Source organism: Coregonus clupeaformis, chromosome 1 (assembly GCF_020615455.1).
Source record: "Coregonus clupeaformis isolate EN_2021a chromosome 1, ASM2061545v1, whole genome shotgun sequence".
NCBI classification, from domain to species: Eukaryota; Metazoa; Chordata; class Actinopteri; order Salmoniformes; family Salmonidae; genus Coregonus; species Coregonus clupeaformis.
The window spans coordinates 87,344,072-87,352,400 of record NC_059192.1 but is presented as its reverse complement, the minus strand read 5'-3'; the positions used below and the strand labels follow the sequence as shown (position 1 = coordinate 87,352,400).

The following is an 8,329-nucleotide window of genomic DNA, read 5'->3' as shown; positions in this document are numbered from 1 at the left end:
TGGAGGCCACTGTGTTCTTGGGAACCTTCAATGTTGCAGAAATAGTTTGGTACCCTTCCCCAGATCTGTGCCTCGACACAATCCTGTCTCGGAGCTCAGCGGACAATTCCTTCGACCTCATGGCTTGGTTTTTGCTCTGACATGCACTGTGGGACATTTACATTTTAGTAGACGCTCTTATCCAGAGCAATTAGGGTTAAGTGCCTTGCTCAAGGGCACATCGACAGATTTTTCACCGAGTCGGCTTGGGGATTAGAACCAGCAACCTTTCGGTTACTGGCACAACGCTCTTAACCACTAAGCTACCTGGGACCTTATATAGACAGGTGTGTGCCTTTCCAAATGATGTCCAATCAATTGAATTTACCATCTCAAGGATGATCAATGGAAACAGGATGCACCTGAGCTCGATTTTGAGTCTCATAGCAAACGGTCTGAATACTTATGTAAAATATATATATATATATTTTTTATACATTTGCAAAAAGTCTAAAAACCTGTTTTCGCTTTGTCATTGTGGGGTTTTGTGTGTAGATTGCTGAGGAATATTTTTTATTTAATCAATTTTAGAATAAGGCTGTAACGTAACAAAATGTGGAAAAAAGGGGTCTGAATGCTTTCCGAATGCACTGTAAACCGTGTATGCGGCAGAGCCACATAGTGAAATAACAGTTAGAAGCCTAATAATTATCTTTGAATGATAAATGATCTACTAAGGTAGAGCCTACAGTATAAACTGTTCTCTAAATGCCATATAAATATGTATGTGAGATCACTACTGGGTCGTCCTGTCTAAATATAGCCCACACAGATGGGTCTGGTGAGTCATAGTGGGGCTAAATGTGGGACTGGGGCATCATGTCATGTGCACAACAATCGTCAGCCATAATAGATATCTTTCTTTGAGACCAGAGGCCGGCATTCTTCTCTCAGCATGTTCATTAGGCTGTCCCCCTCTATCTACAGTCAGTCAGTGGCTCATTACTGGAAAACAGTAAGGGAAAAGAAGCCCCTGGAGAGCTTTGTTGGTGTGAGTATTTTGAATTGGAATGAGATTGCACTGTATTAGACACCAAAGTCCTGAAATAAAAACCATACGATTTAACGATTAACTGTCAAATTGCTCAGTTCAGATCCTGAGACAAAGAGCCAGAAGTAAGGACCTCTCTCTCTTAGATTGGGGCTACATGGAGCTTCAGCCACATCGCTTGTTACACCCATCCAGTCCTTTGGCTTTCATACCTGGGGCTTCTTCAGGAAATGGCTAAGGGGTGGCTAGTTAGACTAATTTAGGATGGGACAAGTTTAGGGCAACCATCCCACCTGTACCCCGCTCCCCTGCCCTTAACCCCACCCAACTCTGGAGCCTCTCTAGCTGCAGCCTGTGTTCTGCAGGCTATGTCTCACCTCCTCCTCCTCCCCTCTCTCTCCCTCGCCCCTCTCTCCCTCTCCTCCTGCAGCTTGGCTATCTGGATGCTGACTCAACTCCTCCTGCCTTCAATAAATAAAAGTCACATCTTTAAGCTAGAATTGTCCTCTCAGTGATGATAGTTAATGTTTTCCAAGGAGTCATGGGATACATAACAAATAATACAACATTACTCTCTCTCTCACACACACACACACAAACAGAGACAGAGAGACAGAGAGAGAGAGAGAGAGAGAGAGAGAGAGAGAGAGAGAGAGAGAGAGAGAGAGAGAGAGAGAGAGAGAGAGAGAGAGAGAGAGAGAGAGAGAGAGAGAGAGAGAGAGATCAGATACACATGACAGCTGCCAGCAGAAGTTGCTAGCTAGCTCGTAGCTGACGTTAGCTACATTAGGAGGGCTAAGCTAGCAGTTGGTTGGCTAACGCTACATCGACAGCATACAACTAATATAGCTCCTAGCCTACATGATGCAAAATAAATACATATTTAGCTATAAATGTATCACCGTTTGCATTCAACGCTTTGTTTGCAAGCTAACTTGATAGCATGTTTCTATGGAAACCCCGGCGTTGTCCGTCTGTGTAATTCTTCCGTGTAAAAAATTGGTTTGTGAAAAACAAAAAGTAAAGTACCGCCCATAATGACAAAAAAAAACCTGTTTCTAATAACAAATTATAATATACAAACTTCTTAAGGTCTTTAATGGGTGGAGACAACTTCATCAAATAGCTGCTATGGCCCTCTTTTATGCAGGCACATGAGACAACATGATGTTGATTGCTTTGTAAAGTAATTTATTCTTATGAAAAATGAATGTAAAGCGTTCACCATGCTGATAGAGATAGAGCTAGAGACTGGTTGCTCATTGACAGCCAGCCACAGAAGTTACGTGCTGCGGCCATGCAGAGAGACAAAGGAAGCTAATGACAGAGGACACCAATACACTCGTCTGGAACTTACCTTACTCACCTGATCTACTCTACCTGCCTGTGGTCACATGAGTCATCATGACTACACTTCTTCCTCCAAACAGACGTGACTATCATCAGCTACCTGCTTATCCCCCCACCCCTCTCTCTCTCTTTCCCTCTTTCTATCTTTCTCTCTTGCTCAGCTACTGTATACAGAATTAATAACTTAGTCCGTGGGCGAGCGGAAAAATGTGTCCACTTTGGGGTGGCAAAGCTTTGATGGTATTAAATTGTTCACCACAAGCCCCTGATCAAATTGATTTATCATACCCTCTCTAAAAAAATTAGCTTTCTATGTTTTTCACACCTTTAGATATCTTGTTGTATGGGAGTCTATGCAATAGAATTTTCGCAGGCTGAAGAATGTTGAGACAAGTTGGAATGTTCAGATGCTCATTGAAAATTACTGTATCAAACAACAATTGAACATTCTATTGGTTGGAAATAATCTAAAAAGAACATGGGATTTGGTTAATATTTGCCATCAGAGCTAATGATTTACCTAGACTGACTGATCATTGAAACAACAGTGTTACAAATAGCAGAACTACATATTTGTTTTAGGGAGATTGTTCATACTGGGAAATGATACTAGTCCTGGGAAATGATACTAGTCCAAGAAATCTAAATCTGGTAGCGTATTAGTTTTATAGTTGCCACCTGTAATAGTCTGCCGTGTGGTGCCAGGATAACAACCTCTCCCTCAACGTGGTGGTCCTCTGTAGCTCAGCTGGTAGAGCACGGCGCTTGTAACGCCAAGGTAGTGGGTTTGATCCCCGGGACCACCCATACACAAAAATGTATGCACGCATGACTGTAAGTTGCTTTGGATAAAAGCGTCTGCTAAATGGCATATTATTATTATTATTACAAAGGAGATGATTGTGGACTACAGGAAAAAACAAGAGGACTGAGCACGCCCCCATTCTCATCGACGGGGCTGTAGTGGAACAGGTTGAGAGCTTCAAGTTCCTTGGTGTCCGCATCACCAACAAACTATCATGGTCCAAACACACCAAGACAGTCGTGAAGAGGGCACGACAAAGCCTATTCCCCCTAAGGAGACTGAAAAGATTTGGCATGGGTCCTCAGATCTTCAAAAAGTTATACAGCCGCACCATCGAGATCATCCTGACTGGTTGCATCACTGCTTGGTATGGCAACTGGAGACGCATGGCACCTAACTCCAGGGTATAAACCATTTCAAATTCCTTAAATTAAGCAAACCAGATGGCAGAATGTAATTTTTTTAATTTATTGGCGGATAGCCAGGGGCACACTCCAACACTCATTTGTGTTTAGTGAGTCTGCCAGATCAGAGGCAGTACGGATGACCAGGGATGTTCTCTTGATAAGTGTGTGAATTGGACCATTTTCCTGTCAAAATGTAATGAGTACTTTTGGGTGTCAGGGAAAATTTATGGAGTAAAAAGTACATTATTTTCTTTAGGAATGTAGTGAAGTAAAAGTAAAAGTTGGCAAAAATATAAATAGAAAAGTAAAGTACAGATACCCCAAAAAACTACTTAAGTAGTACTTTAAAGTATTTTTACTGAAGTACTTTACACCTCTGCATATAACCCACAGACATGGACCTTAATGAAAATCATAATTAGATTTTGGCACCCCAAAGTGGACAAATATCTGAATCTGGAGGGCTTTAGGACCGAGCCCTCTAACGCCAGTTTCCTAGTCATTCCCTATAATATAAACGCACATGAGAAGGAGGCGTGAACGCATGGTCCGGACCAGAAGACGCAACTAAAGACAAAGCATCCTTAGGTAAGAACAACCCTGATCATTAGGCAACTGCTAAACATTGGCATGATTGAAGTTCCATACCCGTTGATAATTTTGTAAGACAGCTGTAATTTAAAAAACCGATTGCTGAAGTGGCTCGTGGCGATTCTTGCAGCCTCGGAGCGCCAAGTCTAGGACCAAAAGGCTCCTTAACAGCTTCTACCCCCAAGCCATAAGACTGATGAACAATTAATAAAATTAATCAAACCACCGCGCCATCATCAAGGGCACTCCCCCACCATTGTAAAAAAATATTTTGGAAGCTATAGAAATGCATTTATTAATGTCTACATTTGTTTTTGCCACATTTATTCTATTATTTTAATGCATACTTTTAAATCATATTATGCAGGCTGAACATAAAAATGATAAAATATATTTAAAAAAATTTGAAAGTACAAATGTTACTGTCCCCACTACAACCCCAAAATACTTAAATACATGTAATATTGTCCTTGAAACATTTAATTGAAATACTGTAGAGTTCCATTCCTATGAAGGACTGCTTCTTCTGGGGAGTTCCAATATGGCTGACCGGTGGCTTCAAAGCCTCTCATTGGCCAATACACAGCATCAGTAATCCAGGGTTTATATACATAATTGATGTCTATCTTATAACATTTAATATTTAAGTCATTTAGCAGACGCTCTTATCCATAAAGAGGTAGGGTTTCAAGTGTCTCTGGAAGGTGGTCAGTGACTCCGCTGTCCTGGCGTCGTGGGGTAGCTTGTTCCACCATTGGGGTGCCAGAGCAGCGAATAGCTTTGACTGGGCTGAGCGGGAACTGTGCTTCCATAGAGGTAGGGGGGCTAGCAGGCCAGAGGTGGATGAACGTAGTGCCCTCGTTTGGGTGTAGGGTCTGATCAGAGCCTGAAGGTAAGGAGGTGCCGTTCCCCTCACAGCTCCGTAGGCAAGCACCATGGTTTTGTAGTAGATGCAAGCTTCAACTGGAAGCCAGAGGAGTGTGCGGAGGAGCGGGGTGACATGAGAGAACTTGGGAAGGTTAAACACCAGACTGGCTGGAGCGTTCTGGATAAGTTGTAGGGGTTTAATGGCACAGGCAGGGAGCCCAGCCAACAGCGAGTTGCAGTAATCCAGACGGGAGATGACAAGTGCCTGAATTAGGACCTGTGCTGCTTTCTGTGTAAGGTAGGGTCATACTCTGCGAATGTTGTAGAGCATGAACCTGCAGGATCGGGTCACCGCTTTGATGTTAGCGGAGAACGACAGGGTGTTGTTCAGGGTCACGCCAAGGTTCTTTGCACTCTGGGAGGAGGACACACTGTGGTATTACACATGGCTAGAGAACTGTCAAATAATAGGCTATGTATACTGAACTAAAATATAAATGCAACATGTAAAGTGTCGGTTTCATGAGCTGAAATAAAAGATCCCAGAAATGTTTCATACGCACAAAAAGCTTATTTCTCTCACATTTTTGGCACTTTGTTTACATGCCTGTTAGTGCACATTTATCTTTTGTCAAGATAATCCATCCACCTGACCGGTGTGGCATATCAAGAAGCTGATTAAACAGCATGATCATTACACAGGTTCACCATGTGCTGGGGACAATAAAAGGCAACTCTAAAATGTGCAGTTTTGTCACACAGCACAATGCCACAGATGTCTCAAGTTTTGAGGGAGTGTGCAATTGGCATGCTGACTGCATGAATGTCCACCAGAGCTGTTGCCGGAGAATGTAATGTTAATTTGTCTACCATAAGCCAATGTCGTTTTTAGAGAATTTGGAAGTATGTCAAACCGGCCTCACAACCACAGACATTGTGTATGGTGTCGTGGGGCGAGTGGTTTGCTGATGTCAACGTTGTTAATAGAGTGCCCCATGGTGGGGTTATGGTATTGCCAGGAATAAGCTACGGACAACAAACACAATTGCATTTTATCGATGGAAATATCAATGCACCGAGATACCATGATGAGATACTGAGGCCCGTTGTCGTGCCATTCATCCGCCACCATCACATCATGTTTCAGCATGATAATGCACGGCCCCACGTCACAAGGATCTGTCCACAATTCCTGGAATCTGAAAATGGCCCAGTTCTACCATGGCCTGCATACTCACCAGACATGTCACCCATTGAGCATGTTTGGGATGCTCTGGATCAACATGTGAGACAGCGTGTTCCAGTTCCCGACAATATCCAGCAACTTTGCACAGCCATTGAAGAGGAGTGGGACAATATTCCACAGGCCACAATCAACAGCCTGATCAACTCTATGCAAAGGAGAGGTGTTGTGCTGCATGAGGCAAGTGGTGGTCACACCAGATACTGACTGGTTTTCTGATCCACGCCCGTACCTTTTTGTTTTAAGGTATGTGTGACCAACAGATGCACATCTGTATTCCCAGTCATGTGAAATCCATAGTATAGGGCCTAATGGATTTATTTCAATTGACTGATTTCCATATATGAACTGGAACTCAGGAAAATCTTTGAAGTTGTTGCATATTGTGTTTTATATTTTTGTTCAGGTACACTCCGCCAAAACCCATCGCCATTCAACTCCATTGAGGTGTGATTTACATATTGTGGAGTTGAGAATTCTCAGCTAGGCTATAGCCTAAACTGTAAAGGTGAGAGTGAATTTGACAGTAACTTACAGCTAGTGGTAAGTAAGTTACTTTATTTCATATTGAAATACACACATACTGTAATCCTAATACAGTATCAAAGCAAGTACTATGTAATGACACAGTACAATACTGTAAAATTGACTTTATTAAACTGTAAAAAAAAAAAAAAAAGATTTTAAAGAGTAAATGCTACCGTAATGAATGGATGAATTAATTAAATTCATTTATGGGGAGGCGTTTGTATTTCACAGTAGCTGTAACTACATGGGATTGGTGCAAGCAGGTTTATACATGACAGCATATTAATTAATATTTTGTGTTTTATATCACCTAGACTTCTAGAGGCCTTAACAAAGGCTTCCAAACTGGCAGTGACTACAGGGCAAAACAGACCAAAAGGACATGGCAAAATGCTAAACTATTAAAGGTTTAAGACTTGCTGCCACTCCAATCTGTCCACCATACATTTAAATGTGATGGGGTCTATAACCACATAGGAGTTAAATTGGTACAGCACTCTAACACTAACCCACTAACTGGTGCAACAAATAAAGCCTCTTACAAGCACACCTTTTGTTTTGTCATTGTGTAGATTGATAAGGGAAAAAAATACAATTTAATCAATTTTAGAATAAGGCTGTAACATAACAAAATGTGGAAAAAGTTAATGTTTCAACTAAGGATGCTAGCTTTAAGTTTAAACAACAAATCTTTTTGTACAGTGCATTCAGAAAGCATTCAGACCCCTTGACTTTTTCCACATTTTGTTACGTTACAGCCTTATTCTAAAATGGTTTTTTTCCCTCATCAATCTACACACAATAACCCCATAATGACAAAGCAAAAACAGGTTTTTAGAAATGTTAGCAAATTTTATACAAAATAAACTGAAATATCACATTTACAAAAGTAGTCAGACCCTTTACACAGTACTTTGTTAAAGCACCTTTGGCAGCGATTACAGCCTTGAGTCTTCTTGGGTATTGTCACGCTCGTTTAATGACGGGACAGACCAAGGCGCAGCGTGATATACGTACATGTTTATTAACGTAATAAACACTCGACAAAACAATAAACGATACGAAACGTGAAGTCCAAGGTAGCACACACAACATACCTTACAAGGAACAAGATCCCACAACTCAACAGTGCCAATAGGCTGCCTAAGTATGATCCCCAATCAGAGACAACGAGCTACAGCTGCCTCTGATTGGGAACCACACCGGCCAACATAGAACCATACATACTAGATCAACAAACAATGACCAAACACAACAAGGAATATACACACCCTGACTCAACATATAAGCGTCCCCTGAGTCAGGGCGTGACAGGTATGACGCTACAAGCTTGGCACACCAGTATTTGGGGAGTTTCTCCCATTCTTCTCTGCAGATCCTCTCAAGCGCTGTCAGGTTGGATGGGGAGCGTCGCTGCACAGCTATTTTCAGGTCTCTCCAGAGACGTTAAATCAGGTTCAAATCCGGGCTCTGGCTGGGCCACTCAAGGACATTCAGAGACTTGTCCC

At 42.0% G+C, this 8,329-nt stretch overlaps 1 protein-coding gene across 2 annotated transcripts in view; it reads left to right on the top strand.

Moving 5' to 3' along the window:
* Positions 1-4,110: 4,110 nt before the first annotated feature.
* Positions 4,111-8,329, top strand: part of LOC121577697 (monocarboxylate transporter 4) — a 28,821-nt gene continuing 24,602 nt past the window's right edge. Inside the window, exons 1-2 of one of the 2 annotated variants that reach the window (XM_041891511.1) lie at positions 4,129-4,180; positions 6,700-6,801. The gene's annotated coding sequence lies outside the window, so the exon portion shown is untranslated. Of the gene's footprint in view, positions 4,181-6,699; positions 6,802-8,329 lie in introns of both variants that reach the window. The other variant, XM_041891501.1, reaches the window with a different exon arrangement.